Below are 17,770 nucleotides of genomic sequence, written 5' to 3' on the forward strand. Positions count from 1 at the left end.
AAGAAAGCGGATTCCCGACAGACAGAAATGGCAGTGAGTATCTGAAAACCTCTGTTTGAGTGATGAGCTCTAGCTTATGCAATCTTGTATTCTATCTAACAAACATAGGAGACTCATCCTCGATCTGCTGCACCCATGGATCCAGATGTGACTGATCCAATGTCAACACAAACACAGTATCCATCGACCAATGCAACATCTGCTGTTACAGTAGCAAGTCCAGCTCTACACAACTACTCAACTGTTTCTAATCATCCAGGTATTGCTCTGAGTACTCACCATCACTCCCACCTCCCTGAGCCACCAGGATACAGCACTAGTCAATGGTATGGTGCAACTACTAACCATCCCCAGCCCCCATTAGCTCCTTTTGGAATGCCTCACTTATCTTATCCAAGGTACCCTAATGCCAGCGGTCATAGTATGTATGCCTCAAGACTATCTGACAGCCTATGGTCCACAATATATACTCTGAGCACAGATATTTACCACCAGTCCTGGTGTTGTTCCCCCTACCTATGGTCATGTGCCACACAATTATCAATACACTATAGCCAATTGGTGGCCACAAACAAACGCATTTCTTGATATGAATCTATGGTATTCACCAAAACAGGTGCCCATGTCCAATGAATTGCATTATATACTGCACATGAATACACACCACCATAATTATATCGCCCCCTAAATGCCTTGTATGGTAATCAGGTGCAAGCGCATCCTTTTCAATTCATCCCAAGGCCGACAACACCTTTACAATTTCAAGTGCAGTCCTCTGAATGGCCAGTCAATACATCTCAAGCCCCTCCAATACAAAGTGAAGTAATCCCTCCAACAGTAGCTGTGATAAGAATCTGGTATGCACTGTATCTACTAGCTCAATACAAAGTAGTGACTTTTCAAATCCATTTCGACTGTCAAGATAGTCTTAGCAACTAGATCTAATCAGGGTAATGTGCTATACCTACTGCTTCACTGTACAATGATTCCTCAGTAATATCTAGTCCGGTAGTCGAAAGGTTGCGCTTAACTGATAGTTATTGGAAGAATCAGGTCTATCTCAGTCAGCTGTTATACTAGCCAAAACATTAGTATAGTCAACATTATTCTCACGGCACTACAGAGCGTTGCAGCCAATTACCAGATCCATCAGAGGATTATCGATAACTTTGCCTTTGTGTCTGAGAGACTCCACAGTATTTGTTCCAAATGGTGTAATTTTGGTCTAGCCCTTGGCCTACTACCGTCAACTCTTCAGCAAATTTCTGAAAAATGTGAAGTTTGTTTGCGAGAAACTCTTTTCAAACTAGTTTTTTTATTTTATTTTTTATAATAATTCTGCAAAATGCATGGATACACTAGTAACAAAATCGATGTACTTTCCTGCAGCTCGAATGGTAGTTCATTCCATATAGATATTGCTTTTGGGAAAAAAGAGTTCGCATATGCATTTGTTCTGCAAATAAACTGTACATGTATATTTTTTGTGCTTCTTAGATTGAGAGGGCATACTCTAATTCTTTCCAGTGGTGGATCAGGGAATTTAAAGTTACCATTATTTTATCATCTGGTAAAGGTATGATAGTTTCAGGTACAATCTTCTTGTGGAAAGGGACGGTAGGTCCACAGTATCTAATAGGGAGTCGTAGTCCCTATTCCAAAGTTTTGTGTATAAAACCAATCAAAATGATCTCGATGTATCCAATCACACTGATTCCAAAGCATTGGGTTATGAAACCTTCCTCAGTGTGTATTCCCACAACGATTCACTGGCCTGAGTATTGAAGTTAAAGACACGAACGAGACACTTTTAGAGTATCTCTCACAGAATTCGAATCTGAAAATGGTTACGCTAACCCTTGATGAAATACTGCAGGACTAAGTTATGGTTAGGACAGAAACTTCAAACAGAATGAAACAAAACAAAGCAAATCTCTGACATCAATAACAATAAAAGGTCTATTTCACAATTATGGTGACATACTTGAACTTGTAGCCAAAGGTGTACAGCAAAGTAACACTTTACTGTGTATGGAGATACTATATGTGCATATCGCAGCAGTTACAGTCATAGTGATACAATTACTGGACTAATCCCGTTGCTGAACTCATTGAAATCTACTCTGGTACAAAAATTGTGGTTTCAAAATCTTCTTTTCGATAGTGTGTGTACTGAAGCAGTTATCCAATTGCTTAGTCATAACCAGAATAATATTACTGATTTTTAGCAATCAAAGAAAATACATACTTCACTGATTCTAGTTGCACACCATCTCCGAATACGTGGACATTTTTTAGATCTCTTCAAGTGAAATCTCTGACAGTATTGAGTGTTAGTCAAAACAAACTTGAAGCAGATGGTGCTGTGGCATTACTAGATTTTCTTCGTCTCAATCCACAACTTGCTGTGTTGAAAGCATCCAGTTGTGATCTGACTGACGACCTATTCACTGACACTCACTATTGGGAAACCTCTTCCTTGAAAGAACTGACAATAGACAGGAACAAGGACATTAGCGTTGAGGGATGGACTAATCTGTTTCAAAGTCTTAGACACAACAAATCACTGATCAAATTAAACTGCTGTGTTTATGATCACATTGGTGAAGTGTTGAATGAAATTATAATTTCAAACAAGTGTATTCAATATCTTACAATCTGTGAGTATTCCTCTAATAGTCAATACACTGAGTCACTAGCAAGAGCACTTATACAGAACCTCACTCTCAAAGAAATTAGATATGGATACAGGTTTGAGAGAGATGCTGTGGATGACCTCAAGAGAGAAATACAAACACTAAAAAGAGACAAGAACATTACAATATCTCCTGAATGGAATCTAAAGATACGAGCAGCAGACTAATTATTACACGAACACATTAACTATCATCTAATCGTTACAGAAAAGCAAAAAAATTAGTCACTCATTAATAATATGTCTTTAAGTTCAGTTTTGTTTTAGTCTTTATCATCATCACTTACATCTTCAACAACAAATGGAGAACGTTGCCTCAGGCTTCTCTCTCCCAGCTGGTGGAGGGTATCTACCAGTGAAGTGATCACTACCCGAACTCGTCCACTCTCAAACTGTCCAACCCACGCCACAAACAACCGCAGGGGGTTGATGTCACTGGAGTGGCCAACCACCTGAGAAGAACAGAAATAGACGATGGCAGACTCTTTGCTTGAACACAAATGTAAACGTATCAGATTTCAATTTTCAAGTTACGACAAGACAATACGACAGCATCACACATTTTATTGCTAAACAATTTATGAAATGTACGACAGTAATGCTTCTTATTGCTGAGAAACAAGATTCACATAATAAAGTAAGAGAATTATTACAACAATTATTCTTGCACTTACTGATTGTATTTCCCACAGGCTCAAGAACTCATCGACGATGCTAGCCAGAAGAAGCAGCTGGAAGAATGAAGTAGAAACAGTATAGTGTATAAGACACACAGTGTACGATTATAATGTTGTTTACTTCAGATTGCACCGTATAGTGGGTAATTTTAGAGGGCGAATATTTTTGCATATAAAAATTTAAACCATGAATTAAAAGTCCGTTAATTACAAGCAAAAAATGGCCAATGCATGCACTTAGTAATAAGATATATAACATAATAATTATTATAGCATATAACATTTAGCTTCAATTACTGGACCATCGACAATGTAACAGACACTGACCCGGTCTGTGGTTGGATCATGCAATGGCGCTGCAAACAAATGCAAACAAGAGGCCATCTCCTCCCGTCGAGGTGTCGTTCACGGAGACGTAACAATTTGATTGTCCTTCACTGATCGGAGATGATCTTGGACAATTATAGACTACATCCTGTTAGGAGGGGGAAGAAGAAAGTTAAAATAAACTTACATGCAGTACGAAAGGAAGCATTGTACTTTGAACTTGTTACCCCTTACATGTACATGACGTAGCAAAGTACTATAGACATGCACATAAACTACGTGTAAATTACACGTACGACTAATTGTAAATTAAACTTTGTTACTTACTGATTAGGAGTAGCCAAGTCAGTCTCTTGAGTTGGCCTAGTACAGGATTTATCATCAGACACTGAATCGCTATCACATGACTGTGTAGTTTCCTCCCTCCAGATTGTGGGGCTCTCGTATGTTTTCTTTTGATGCCATTTGGTTGCTTGGACTTGACTTCAGAGCTTGTACTCTCCGTGATGGCCATCTGCATCATCCCTCTAACCGAGAATCATCAGGATTTTGGGCATGGCTTCTCTTCATCTGTTGTACCTGTTCGCCTTCCTATATGCGGTCGACGCCTTTTATTATTTCGAGTAGCTGCTTGAGTGTTTCCCTAATCGATGTTTGTAGGTGGATTAATTGCTTGTTTGTGTTATGGGTTGTGCATGTGACGTTGTGGCTAGGTGGCCATGGTTGTTTACGAGAGTCGTTCTTTCTTTCTGCATGATTGCATCTCCTTTTTCTCTACATTTTTTTAAAGGTGAATACTTGGGATAGAGTTTCAAGTTTTAGCTTTAGTAAGTGATGCAACGATAACTATTATAATTATTGTCCTAGGTCTTGAAGTATTGCTTCACACGGGTGTTTACGTGAGGTCTGCTCAATTTGAGAGTATTTCCAGAGTACAGTAAAACTCAATTTGCCCCAGTGCTTGAAATCTTCTTAGTATAATTATATATAGACGCGTATAGCTTGAGTGTTAAGTGCCTATTGTTGAGGTGTCCTGTTTAAATGAAGGGTCACTCGAGGTTCCCTATAGGACAGCCAGCCAATAGGCCGCCTTGAGTGTTAAGTTAATCAGGTGAGTTGGTTGGCTCGTTCAAATGAATGCTGTGTATAAGTGTTCTCTCTATCATGCATAGCACATACACTCTATCCACTAATCTTTGATTAATAAAAAAAAAAACTATGCAGCCATACACTTGTTGTATATCAGGCTGTAACTATTATAGATCTACTATATATAGCTCTCTGAAGTGTTGAAACAGATGATAATATTCACCAGGATGGTTCTTTGTGGGTAAGATTATAAACTCAGTCAAATTAAGTATTACTCTATAATATATATACACATAATTTTAACACAGTACATCAGACCAGCTGTTTACTTGGGACTCAGCTATACTCTACATTCCTATACGTACTTACCAATGAGACTTTGGAAGGGCTGCTTGTGTGCATGATCATTAGATAATATTTCACTTAATTCCAATGAGAAAGTTTGCTGAATGACATATTCACTTATTAAGTAATAGTTAATTATTAATTACTAAGTAACAGGTCTGTTAATTCAGTATTAGTGCAGAGCATTGTAGGCCTGGGATAGTAATAATCTCGTATAGGTAGTGCATGGTGCTATGAGGGTCTGTGTACGTAGCCAGCAAATAATATATAATGCTAGCCGGTGTAATTTAGTAACTAGCCACATGCAACGGCCATGCTCACAAGTCAACTTTAAGGTTAACAAGATTGTGGATGCATGGCTCTGGCATTTTTTACCGAAGGTGTAGAAACACTAACAGATCTAGATCTGGCTTAAGTGTATAATTATGTATACGGTGTGTAAGTGTTCTCATTATACCTGTATATAATTATAGCATGCAATAACACCTGCAGTGAAATCACATACACTTTTAATTAAACATAAGATGGCATTGTACAAACTATAGATCGATGGTACTCTATCGAAACTCAAGTTATGACGACTCAGAGTTAAGTAATAAAACAGGTCAAATTCCTACGATTTGGTTTCGCCATGGCTTTTCTCTATCGAAACTCAAGTTATGACGACTCAAAGTTGGTAATAAAACAGGACGATTTGGTTTCGCCATGGTTTTTCTCAGAGAATCTGATTTAAACACACCATTAGATGACATTACAAAGGGCTACAACATGCATTATATAATTACGCTGATACACTATCAAAACTCAAGTTATGACGACTCAAACTTAGTAATAAAGGATTAAAGCAGGCCAAATCCTACGATTTGGTTCCATAGCTTTTCTCAGAGAATCAATCTCTAGGCTATCACTGATTTAAACCTCTCTCTATAAGCTTTCAGAAAATCATGTTATTGGACCAACGAAACTAAAGTTAAGGCTAAAGTTAAGGCTATTCAATTTAACGCTAGTATATGAACAATTTTATTACATGATCGAGAGGATGCCATATTATTAAACCATATACATAACTATTGCCAACCACAATTTGTTCACCATTGAAAGAAGTCTGAAAGCCTTACAGATAGAGTTACACAGAATAACGCTCACCAGTTTATGGCTGCCTGTGTGCTGTGCCACGTTGGCCAGTGTGATGACAGAGTTGGTGACGTTCTCTAGAGAAGGGTCATGGAGACAGTCGGCAACTGACAAGTTAAGTTCTCTTTGTCTCTGGGTGTCGCTTTTTTGGAGGTGTGTTTTTGAATGGTTCCTCCTTCGCATAGGAGCTCGTTTAGATTACCCTCTCCCCAGGTGGTAAGTCGGCGCTGAAGGAGTTTGGTGTTGTCCTTTGTCGTTGATTTCCTCGCTGGCTTCTGTAATAGCATGAATAGGATGTAATGCTTCTGTAATAGCATATATTTAGAGTAATCAAAGGCTAATTGCTTGAGCTGCACCGCACCTGTCGGACCTCCTCTGGGTGTAGTGCATTGGATAATGGGAACGTGTAGCCTCGACCCCAGGCCGAGGCTAGGGAACGTGCCAATCATGGCTGCTAGCCCCATAGATATAGTATCAGGAGCACTGATAGTATCTATGCATGGGTAGTGTACAGACAAATTACATGTGTGGGCGGTGGTACGTGAGTTATTCCGATGTCAACATTATTGTGGGAGCGGGACATTCTTTCACTCATGTCTCATTTGTACTTACCTTGTGATTTTAGAAAGAGCTGGAAGTTTTGGAAAACGTATAATCAGACAGCTTTCAGATGAGAACGGATGTTGTGCGAAAAAGCTGATTTTTCACACGATAATTAATCTACCTAGTATAATTATTACATTAAACCTCCAAAAAATGATAGCCCAATTTATATAATTATAGTTATAATTATGCATTCAATCAAGTTATTTTTAAGTCCTCATCCTCAGCATAATTTTCCAGGATGCAATAAAAATATTCATTAATTTTTGGGCAGATGCTGATCTATGACTATGATAATAGTTTAACTCTTTCCTTGGCAATCTGTTGTAGAAATTACAACAACGGTAACGAATCGTTATGATGAATTAGATGAAGTTGTATGTGAGCTCCTCCCTGACAAACAAACTGTAGTCTAGGTAACCGCCTTATCAGTCAAGTAGGCTAAAAATCTGTGTCCTTTGATGTAAGCTTTGATGTCTCTTTGTGCATATGTAGTTAAAAAAAAAAAGAAAAAAAAAAGAAACCTTTGACTAGCTAGGAAGAGTAGCAGTAGTAGTAGCAGTGCAAGCAGGACTAGACTAGATTAAAAAGTTGGTGGAAAGAATAACTGACCGTTTGGACGTCACCTGGCTGCCAGACTTTCATCTCGACTCTTCCCCCTGAGTAGCTGGCCTTTCTCTAAGCCACAAAACTGAGCAAGAAGCTGAAGAAGCAGCTAGACAGAGACATGTACCTAGCCTTGAGAATTGGGAGGCGTGGCTCAACTAGTTAGCCCAGCCCAGAGGAATTGTTACCGTGGGTACTGAACAACCATAGAAGTAGGGCTACCCCTGGCTTTACTGAATTAACTAGCTGTGTCTGCTGTCTAGTTGGACCAGATTTAGCTAGATAATGGGGTAGAGAATAGTTGAGCGGTGCTGTGTGTAGCTTGAACTGTACTGGCTGGCAAGAATCTAGTAAGCACCCTATGCACTGATAACTCGTCAGAATGGAGGGTATGTTCTAGGAATCTGGACAGCTGTACATCCAAAGGAGCCAGGGAGTGCCAATCATCTTCTCCCAGTCTCTGACAAGCTAAACAAAACGAGCTAGAACTGGGAGTCCCAGCTAGAATTGCTAGCCGGATCTAGACTAATAGAATGACATGGAGGCGTGGTGAGGCGGGATCCACACTAATTGATCGACCTAAAGACGCTCCTGTTCCAGACTTTCACGAATGGTAAGGAAAGGGTTATGAGCCTGGAATTTTGACTGCTTTAACTACTTCCTGTATAGCTTCCGCAGTAAAATTGTGCTGAGCTGGCAAGCCCTTTTACATTGAAGTCATTGTAAAATCAATGCGTTTTTGCAGCCTCTGTAATGCATGCGCTATTATTCTAAATAAAGGAAGTTTGTGAAATATTGAAGTAAGAGCTAGATACACTGCCTCTGGGACAAAAACCATTGTGTAGCTCTTAGTTCAATATTTCACAAACTTCCTTTATTTAGAATAATAGTGCATGCATTGCAGAATGCAGAGGCTGCAAAAACGCTAGCTTTATCACATCGTTCAATAAGATAAAATACTGTATTATTCGTTCAATGAGATAAAATACGGTATTAATTGGAGGAATAAAGAAAGAAATAGACGTAGAGTTAGGAAAAAGGGGGTTGTTATAAAACAGGGAATGAGAAATGAGGAAATGAGAAATGAGGAAATGAGGAAATAAGAAATAGGAAATGAGGAAATGAAGAAATGAGAACGAGAAATGAGCTGTTAGGCAGAGCATATCTATGGGCAGAGCAAGTCTGAAGACAAAGCTAACATCTACTGAGCTACAGGTACGTACCTCCTGGTGACAAGTCTCCTGGTGCTCTGCCACCATGATACAGAACTTATGTTCCTCTGGTACACGGTGTGACACTCTCTACGGTACCTCTATCTACTTGTGTGCCATGTACGACTGGCATGGTTCAGACATCAGATCTACCTACGTAACGGTACTTACATGTACTGTCCTACAAACAATTTACCTATGCGTGGCTATACTGGCAATACATTCAATGATTTCACAATCCGGTGGGCAAGTGATAGTCAATGGACTGGACTCAATGTCAACATCTACATGTAAGTAACAGCAAAGAAACCTCCAAAACTGTTTGTCAAACCAAGCAAATTCTAATGATCTGCCAGTCCTGTCGTAAAGCTGCAGGAAGTAATGACATTAGTACACTGTACTGGTATCATATCCAATCTCGCTACAGGGTGAAGAAAGCAATTCCCATTACCATTCTCACAAGCAATGCCTAGTGAAAGCTGATGCTACCTTTAATGAAGAAAGCTCACTGTGCCATCTGAAGCGATGGTAAAATTTAATTCTTACAATGTGTCCGACAACTTGTACTGTGTGGAGGTGCCACTATAATTATTTATTGCTTTTTAATAAGTGCTGACATCAGCGTTTTACATTCAAATTGCACAGGAAGCGACTCATCACCAACTGTGCAGATATTTTTCCATATTGCACACTAGGAAGTGATTCTTATTTGGAATAAAACGTTTTCAGCAGTGAGAGAACAAGAAAAACATAGTTTACACACTTATAATCATGCATTGCAATGTTTATCAGTCTATTTTCTTGTTTTCTGATGCTCTGTATCACTTCTGTGCTCTTTTTGCAGTGAAGCTGAGGGTCAGGAGGTTGTCAGTGTTCTTATTTAACGCATCAAACAGGCATCAGTGTTGGAAGTGGGTGCTTTGAGCGGAGTATTGCACATGTAGAAGTGTACTGCACCACCATATAAGCCTGTTCAGGCTTGTATAAAGTCGTTTTGGCTTCAAAAACGGTTGTCACACTTTTCTTCAGTTATAGCGGTGCATGTTTCCTCTTCTGATACACTGGAGCATGATAGAAAGTAAGCACATGCTGTTTATCCTTCAGAACTATCCATTTTCAAAACGGGTTGCTGGTTGTCAACGTTTTTCTTGTCTTTTTTTCTTGTCTGTTCTCTACAAAATCTTTAAGCAGCCTTCTGCAAGCTCTCTTGGTGTTCTAGAGTCTTATTTCTTTGTCTTTCTAGCTGTTTTCTTTCTCTTAAACTCGTCTTCAACTGGGAGAACTCAATTTTGTTGCTACGCATTCTTCTGGTTGATAAAGCAACTGCATGTTGCGCATGCGCAGATTCAACCTGCATTTTGGTTGCCAAGCAATAAATGCATTATCCCATGGATACTGATGATTATCACTCGTCCGTGCCTAGTAACTGTCACTCGTGCCTTGCAGGCACTCGTGCAGTTACTGGCACAGACTCGTGATAATCCTCAGTATCCATAGGATAATATCATAATATTTGATAACTAAATACTTAGTCACCTACTAGCTTCTTGGCTGATATCAGTCATTACTTTTGTGCATCTATATAATATAATTATTATTATAACAATGTCATAATTATTGTGATGAAAATTAATGCCATGGTGATGATCGTAACCATAAATATATTATTATTATCTTATTTCTTCATTTCCTCATTTCCTATTTCTTATTTCCTCATTTCCTCATTTCTTATTTCTCATTTCCTCATTTCTCATTCCCTGTTTTATAACAACCCGGAAAAAGGAGAGCCTGTATCGGGAAGTCGCGTGAGGGTAGAAGGGTGGTAGAAGGGTGAAAATGAGCGTGGGCATACTGAGCTAGAGATGTTGGACTGCCCACACAGAGGTCTACGACTAATAAAACTTTGCCTGCAGCAAGCTGGACATGGACTTGGAACTGGAAGTTTGCAAGCACTATAGAGCTAGCTATACCTTAGGCTTAGCTAGATGATCTACTAGTCTAGATTGTGTGTTTAGATTCTATCACTATTACCTTTTCTTGTGTCTTTCTACATGCTATAGTAGAATAGCTTAGTCATCATTATCATATAGCAGGTAGCTACTGCCACCAGAGCTGGCCACGCTGGTTCTCTGATCTGACTTGCAGCACAGCTTGGTGGTTGTCTCAGTGCAGTACAGTACACTACAGTCTTACTCTGAATGCGTGGGAGAATACCTTATGTCACGATTGTGGGCTACATATCGCCCACGTTCATAAAAATCCTTGCGGATCACCCCAAACCATGCAGGCCTTACTTTTTCTTAATTAACTGTACGCCCATTTCTTTCTTTGCTGCCTCACTATGTCTTTCTTATGTTTATGGATGAACAGTGACAACAGTAAGAAAAAGTAAGGCCTGGGAACGAGGCTACAAAAACGCATTGATTTCTTTTTACAATGTAAAAGGGTGTGCCAGCTCAGCACAATTTTACTGCGGAAGCTATACAGGAAGTAGTTAGTGGGCGTTCAAATAGCAATCAAAATTCCAGGCTCTTAAACGATTATAAGCACTGACAATAGGCGTTGTGTTTTAGTCTCCAGAGTTCTCCCCAAACTTATTGAGCCCTTGCTGAATCTAGCTGAATTAAGCTGTTTTGAAAGTGCTATATTTACACAGATATCAAGTATTAAAGAGTACAAGAGATCTACAGGTACAGTGGACCTATAATTTACTAAGAGTCTATTTTGTAGACTAGAGTACTGCAGCCGCTTGCCCATCATCACATATATAAATAGGCATAATTGCTGCATGCCATCTCACTCTTACTCCAAGTGATACTCTGGGTTCTGGTCCATCTCCCGCATCATATTTATGCCCGGCTTTATATTACGTAAATCAGGGGTGCATGAATAGGATTGTAGGATTGTAGATCCCACATACACTAAGAGACAATGCACAAGGACGTGAGTGCTTCATATACTACCATAGATTAAGGAGGTATAGAGCAGGGGATTGGAAACGGAAGCAGGATAACGTAATAATTATATGGACTAGATTAGATGTTTGCTTTTTAATTAGTGGAGACGATAACGCTTATTCAGCTGCTCAAATATTATATAGACGACTATATGCAGGTATTTTTTGTAAACAGTATTTACCCGTGCCTCGTGCCATTGGGTCTTTCATGCTTTTAACAGTGATATAGTAGACACAGTCATGCAGTTATTTTGGTCTTTGGTAGGCCTTGACAAATTATCTTTTTGCCTTTTGACTATTCTCAAAAAGTTAACCAGTTTGCATGGTTACCCATTATTGCAGTTTAAAGACATCAGTCTCATTCTGAAAAGACAATTTATTTGTAGAGTTGTATTGTAGCATTACATGCAGAAAGTGAAATATAATCCTCTAGTGTTAAGTTTTGCAAAAGAGAAAATAGTTTAGAAAATACTCCTTCATCTGCCTAGTGGCTAGTGCTTACAGTACAGATGTCCAGCTACATAGAACCAAGTGAAATTAGATCTACCAGACTCTGAGGATCAAGTTTAGTGTCCTATTATTCTCAATTATGCTAGTTCCTAGAAGTCTCCCAAAAAATTAATTTGCCAAGCCCTAGTTTTTGTGGTTTTACTCTGATCCATGCATGACTGTTTGCTAGCCTCGATCTCAGGCCGAGTTTTCGCTTTTATAACGGTTAGGCGAACAACTAGCTTTTATAATGGTTAGGCAAACAACTAGTTGTTCGCCTAACCCTTATAAAAGCGAAAACTCGGCCTGGGATCGAGGCTAGACTATTGCATCCAAAGGTCTTCTTGTAATTTGGAAGCAATAGAAATTCCATTGACTAGGATCTACAACTGTAGGTAAACAACAGCTGTGCTCTATTATTCTGTGGTTGAACAGTTTGATAGAGCAAGGTTGGGTAGGTTGGTGATCAAAATAATTCTGTTTTGCTGAATCAAAAATAAGCTAGCTACAACTGCTCCATGGTTGCAATGCGATTACCGTATTACTAGAATACTTTGCTGGTGAAAAACCTTTGCGAATGAGCCAAATCAGCCGAAAATTCGACCCTTTGCGATCTAACTATTGCGTTCTGGCAAGGATTGTGTGTATTTACTAGTAATAATTTAGGTTTTGCGGATTTATTGTTGCAAATTGATCAACCATCGCAAAGTTTGCAAATGTTTGATGCTCGCAAAACATTCTAGTAATACGGTACATGCAGCCAGTGGCGGATCGGGGTTCTTTGGGTTCAATTGAACCCCCATGCATTACTGAGTGGAAGGCTTGAGCAACTAGTTATGCCTCGAGGCGTAGCCGCACGAGGGATACAGTAAAGCTGACTGTGTGTGTGTCTGTTCCAGCTGTAACTGCTCAACGGTTGCAATGCGACGAAAGCTAACAGCTTCTATAGGCTTCTAGCCACGCGTTCTCTTGAATTTTTATTCGTGGATTAGCAAACTAAAGCTTCTTTCTCGAGTTATGGCTAGTTTGACTCACATTGAAGGCTGTTGCAGTCTCTTTAGAATCTTTCATAGCATCATCTGTTCGAACAAACTTTCTATTCAACATATGAGTTAGCCTTGCACTAAAGCACTAGCTTTTTGTTAGCTACAAGAGTCAGAAAATATCTGTTAAAACAGCTAGCTTGCAGTAGCCATTTGTGAAATTGATCTCTTTGGACACACCCTTTAATTACCGTATATTTCGAGGGTATAAATGTTCGCGGTTTTTGCGGATTGAGCCTGTACCTCGAAAATTTATATACCCACGAAAATTTGAATAGTAGGCGTGTTCAGTATTATTGACCACACCTATCTTACAATAAAAAGGAATCTAGAGACAAGGACGCCGGTATAACCAGTTAGCTTGCTCTACGTATACTGTATCCCCTGACCATGGCCTGCACAGCAAACGTTCTGCTAGAGGTGGAGGACATAGTGCCTCAACGATTCATACAGGCTAGGCCTGGATTCGAGGCTAACGGTGTGGAGGTACAGCTGCATGTTGATGTGCGCATGCGCCAAAAGGCTGGAACTCAGACCACGAAAATAAAATCCGAGAAATCCTTTGTAGAGGTCCATCCGCGAAAATGTATACCCTCGAAATATACCCGCTATACGGTATTCCTGTGGATGTAATGCGCATGTGCGCTCATTCCCGATCCTCCTGGCAAAATCATCTTTTTCTTGAGGGCCTGGTAAGCCACAAAGCACTACCATATAACAATATAGATAACAATATGCATGTACACAAGTCTTTTCTTCTTAGATATTATATACACTTAACTACAGATCCTGGAAGAATCAATTTTCTTCTTTCTTTAGGTCCTGGTAAGCCACATAATACAACAATAGATGCATACTTTTAGAGCGAAAGCATAACATGGCGAGAGGCATTAGCAAGCGCACGCTTGCAACACTCGTTAGCTATAGTTTTCCTTTCCTAATAGCTTTCACATACACTTATCACTTATCTGTAGTTCTTGTAAGTCCTATGAAGCTTTGTTTGTGCAGTTTTACTAAAAGCTAAAAACTCTCTAGTGCATGCATGCAGAATGTTTGACCTTTTTTTAGATACTGGTAATACGCATGCAGAATAAGTGACAAAATTTTTTAGGTAAAATTCGGAGTCCTTGTCCTGCTCAACTAGTTTGAGCCCTGTACCACTGGAACCCCCCTTTCAAAAATCCTATAGATTTGCCACTGTTAGTCTGTCAGCTGAGTAATTATGCCTCGGTGCGCATGAGCAAGCGAGGTATACGGTAGTGTGTTTGTGTGTGTCTGTGTTGTGTCTGTGTGTGTGTATAGACTGCTACTGCTGCTCAAGGATCGATGAAGTGCAAGTAAGAGTTTCTATAGGCTAGCTCTAGTTGGATTTTAATTTGTGGATTTGCAAAATAATGCTTCGTTCTCGAGTTATGTCTAGTTTTGCTTACTTGGAATGCCATATTGCAGCCTTTTCAGAAGAGCAGTAGCCAAACTTGTTTACCGAGTGTTGCTACTCTACTTAGTAGTTAGCTCTGCACTAGAACACTAGCTGCAAGAGTGAGAAGAGAGCTGTAAGGCTCTGCTAATGGCAGCCATTACTTGAACTTTGGCATCAATCGTTTTTAACAACATCATGGTCGATCATTAGATTACCCACTCGATTACCCACTCATTGAGTGTGCATGCAGCAAATTAATAAAATAATGAAAATAATATTCATCATGACTATTGTGTATAAAATAGTAGCTTTATGTTATGTAGCTTTGACATCTCCACCGAGGCATCAGCTGCGGTGCTTTCATTCTAGCAATGCTATATATCTTGCAAACAAAGGCTTTGTTCAAGTAAAGGCTAGTTTTACTTACCAGTACATTAAAGGCTATTGCAGTCTCTCCAGAATCAGGAATAGTAAAATATTTTCGTAGAAGGGTCTACTTAGTAGCTAGCCTCGAATCCAGGCCGATTAAAATACGGCCTGGTATCTATGGCATGGGTAATTAATCATAGGCGTGGTCCATAGATCTACACGCCCACGTACTATCTACTATGGCTTTATAGCCTAGCTAGCTGTGGCCCTCTATGGTGTTGTTGAGAAGACTTGCACACTAGTCTGAAACCAGAAGAGGCTCTCATCTACCTCTATGATGGTTGAATGGTCGTTATGTTTTAAACTTGGTTTCTGTACAAATGATATAGCTTCTTCTGGCTTCAGACTAGTGTGCAAGCCTTCTCGACAATACCATGGAGGGCCACAGCTAGCCAGCAAGTCTTCTCGACAACGCAATAGAGAGTATAAGCCACAGCTCTGCACAGGAGATAATTAAAGAAACTAGTAAACAAACTAGTTTATAGTTATAAAGGTTTACTAAAGTATATTCGCGCATGTGCACTATCACCCATGCAATAGAGACCAGGCTGTATTTTAATCGGCCTGGTCTCGAGGCTACTTAGTAGCTAGCTCTACACTAGAGCGATAGCTATAGTAGCTGCATGCAAACAGTTAACGCACTGTTTTACGCTCGTGCTCAATGGATATTATTGGCCAAGTGGAAGTTCGAGAAGCTCATGTAGCTCAAGGTTAACTCGCAACGGTGACACTACTATTACATGTTCATGACGGATTGGAGTTAATATGTTCTCGCCGGATTTCTTGTTTCCACGCTTTTTAGTATTTCCCCCTGGCCAATCCTATATAGTTACATTGCAGTCGGTAGTGAAAATGTTTTGGAGTTCAAAAAATATATACTTAATTGAAGTTTCTAAGATCAGGCTGGTTGATTGTTCCGTAATGTGAAATAGCTTTTCGCCTACATTCAGGATGGGGGATGACTGCCAATATCTGAGCTCCAACTAATTATTAACTAAAAACTCTATAGTGACTGGCAATGCAAATAACTTCAATACGTTCACAGCAGCCACCTGAGCGTACCACCTCTGCATGCACAATAATCACGGACACGATAGCTTGTGATGTCTGGTGAATTTTCGCCACACATGTATTCATTAACTCGCGATTTTTATGTATAATTATACTCCTGCAAGAGAGATGTATATATAGCTAATACAACTTGAGCACGAGGGCATGATGTTACTACTTATTGCTGGTGATAATAATTCAAGGATCATTACCTAATGTACCATTCAGATTGCAGGATTCTACCCTACAGCATTGCATGGGATTCATCACATCAATGCACTCCAGTTTCTTTAGCAAGCTAATGATGGTTGAATCGGTTGCATCCTGGGTATATTCACTGGGTAGTACATGAGTACGTTAAAATTGTTTCATTGCGCCCATTTATATAGTCAGGGAATGCCCATGCATCTTTAGCACATGCAAACAGTCAATTTTACATATTTTCACAGATCATTTTGCTGGTATTGCTAAATTCTTCAAGTTGTGATATTCATAGCGTGTCTACAAAGAGAGAGATTCATTGGATTTTCCAAGTACACATTTGCGATGTTACTCTCATTCGCAATATCCGCGAAAATAATTATGTCTAGTTATATATAGCCTAGGCCAACAACACTCTTTTGATACGGATCAGTTGGTCAGGCCCTATGGTCCCAGCTTGTTGTCACCAGGGCGCAAAGCGCCCGAACTCATGCCTGAAAATGTGGACAGGAAACCAACACTATGATTATGGTGTGTATACACTGTATAACTGGAAAATTTGGCGAGTGTTTTAATTATTGAACATCGCCAATCGTCAAATTAAAGTTTTCCCGTGTATGCAACATTATTGCTGTAACGCTTGAGACGCCAAATTAAGAAATGCCGAGTCGATTCAAATGGCTCATTTGCCAAATATAATAACCGCCAAATTGTCCAGTTATACGGTAATCAATGGATGGTTGTATAAAATCTGCTGTATACAACCATCCACGTGGGTGTTAAAAGTGCTGATTCAGCACTTACTGTGAAAGTTTATTGTTTGTTTTGAGTAGCGTGAAGTAATTTTAGTGTTGCTTTATTATGTTCACTACATACTAAATAGGACATACTAAAGCTGATGGGAAGCTCGATATTAGCTAATTAAAACGGCAAGTACCTCGGTTCGGGGATACATTACTTTTTTCGAAATTCCAACTATCGCACACTTTTATTTTCTGGATTATTACGTCATCATTGCAAGAGCTATGACGTTGCTATTCAACCCAGCTTGTTCCTAAGGCATGTAAGTCGGGGTCAGATTCTGCATAACGCTGTTTGTTTTTGCTTACCGTGGTGCTAAATCATTCGAAAATACGTGTCGTTCGAAGTTCCATTGTTTACTCTACCGTATAGCGCAAAATTTTCGAGGCACTTATATTTCGTGGATTGCATGGCCTCTAAAAGCATTTCGTTGCACAATGTTTGCGGAATGACTGCTTACCGGAAGCCATACCTTTAAATCTTTGCACATTATAGCAGATAATTCTAATTAAAGAACAATTTTCGTGGACTTAATTTTCGTGTAGGATTGCTAACCCACGAAATCCGCGAATATTAAGCCCCTCGAAAATTTCGCGCTATACGGTACTGTACATCACCCTATACCAGCAATGTGCTAAGATTGGTAACTACCAGCGAAAATTTTCACTAGAATATTTTGATTTGCGAAAAATGT

The 17,770-nt window shown here is 39.5% G+C and overlaps 1 long non-coding RNA gene across 1 annotated transcript; it reads left to right on the plus strand.

Moving 5' to 3' along the window:
- The first annotated feature begins 8,443 nt into the window (after positions 1-8,443).
- LOC135336890 (uncharacterized) lies at positions 8,444-10,440 on the plus strand. Its single transcript, XR_010394972.1, has 2 exons — positions 8,444-8,977; positions 9,115-10,440. It is a non-coding gene; the product is annotated as an uncharacterized LOC135336890 (long non-coding RNA).
- The last annotated feature ends 7,330 nt before the right edge of the window (positions 10,441-17,770 follow it).

Source organism: Halichondria panicea, chromosome 6 (assembly GCF_963675165.1).
Source record: "Halichondria panicea chromosome 6, odHalPani1.1, whole genome shotgun sequence".
Taxonomy (NCBI): domain Eukaryota; kingdom Metazoa; phylum Porifera; class Demospongiae; order Suberitida; family Halichondriidae; genus Halichondria; species Halichondria panicea.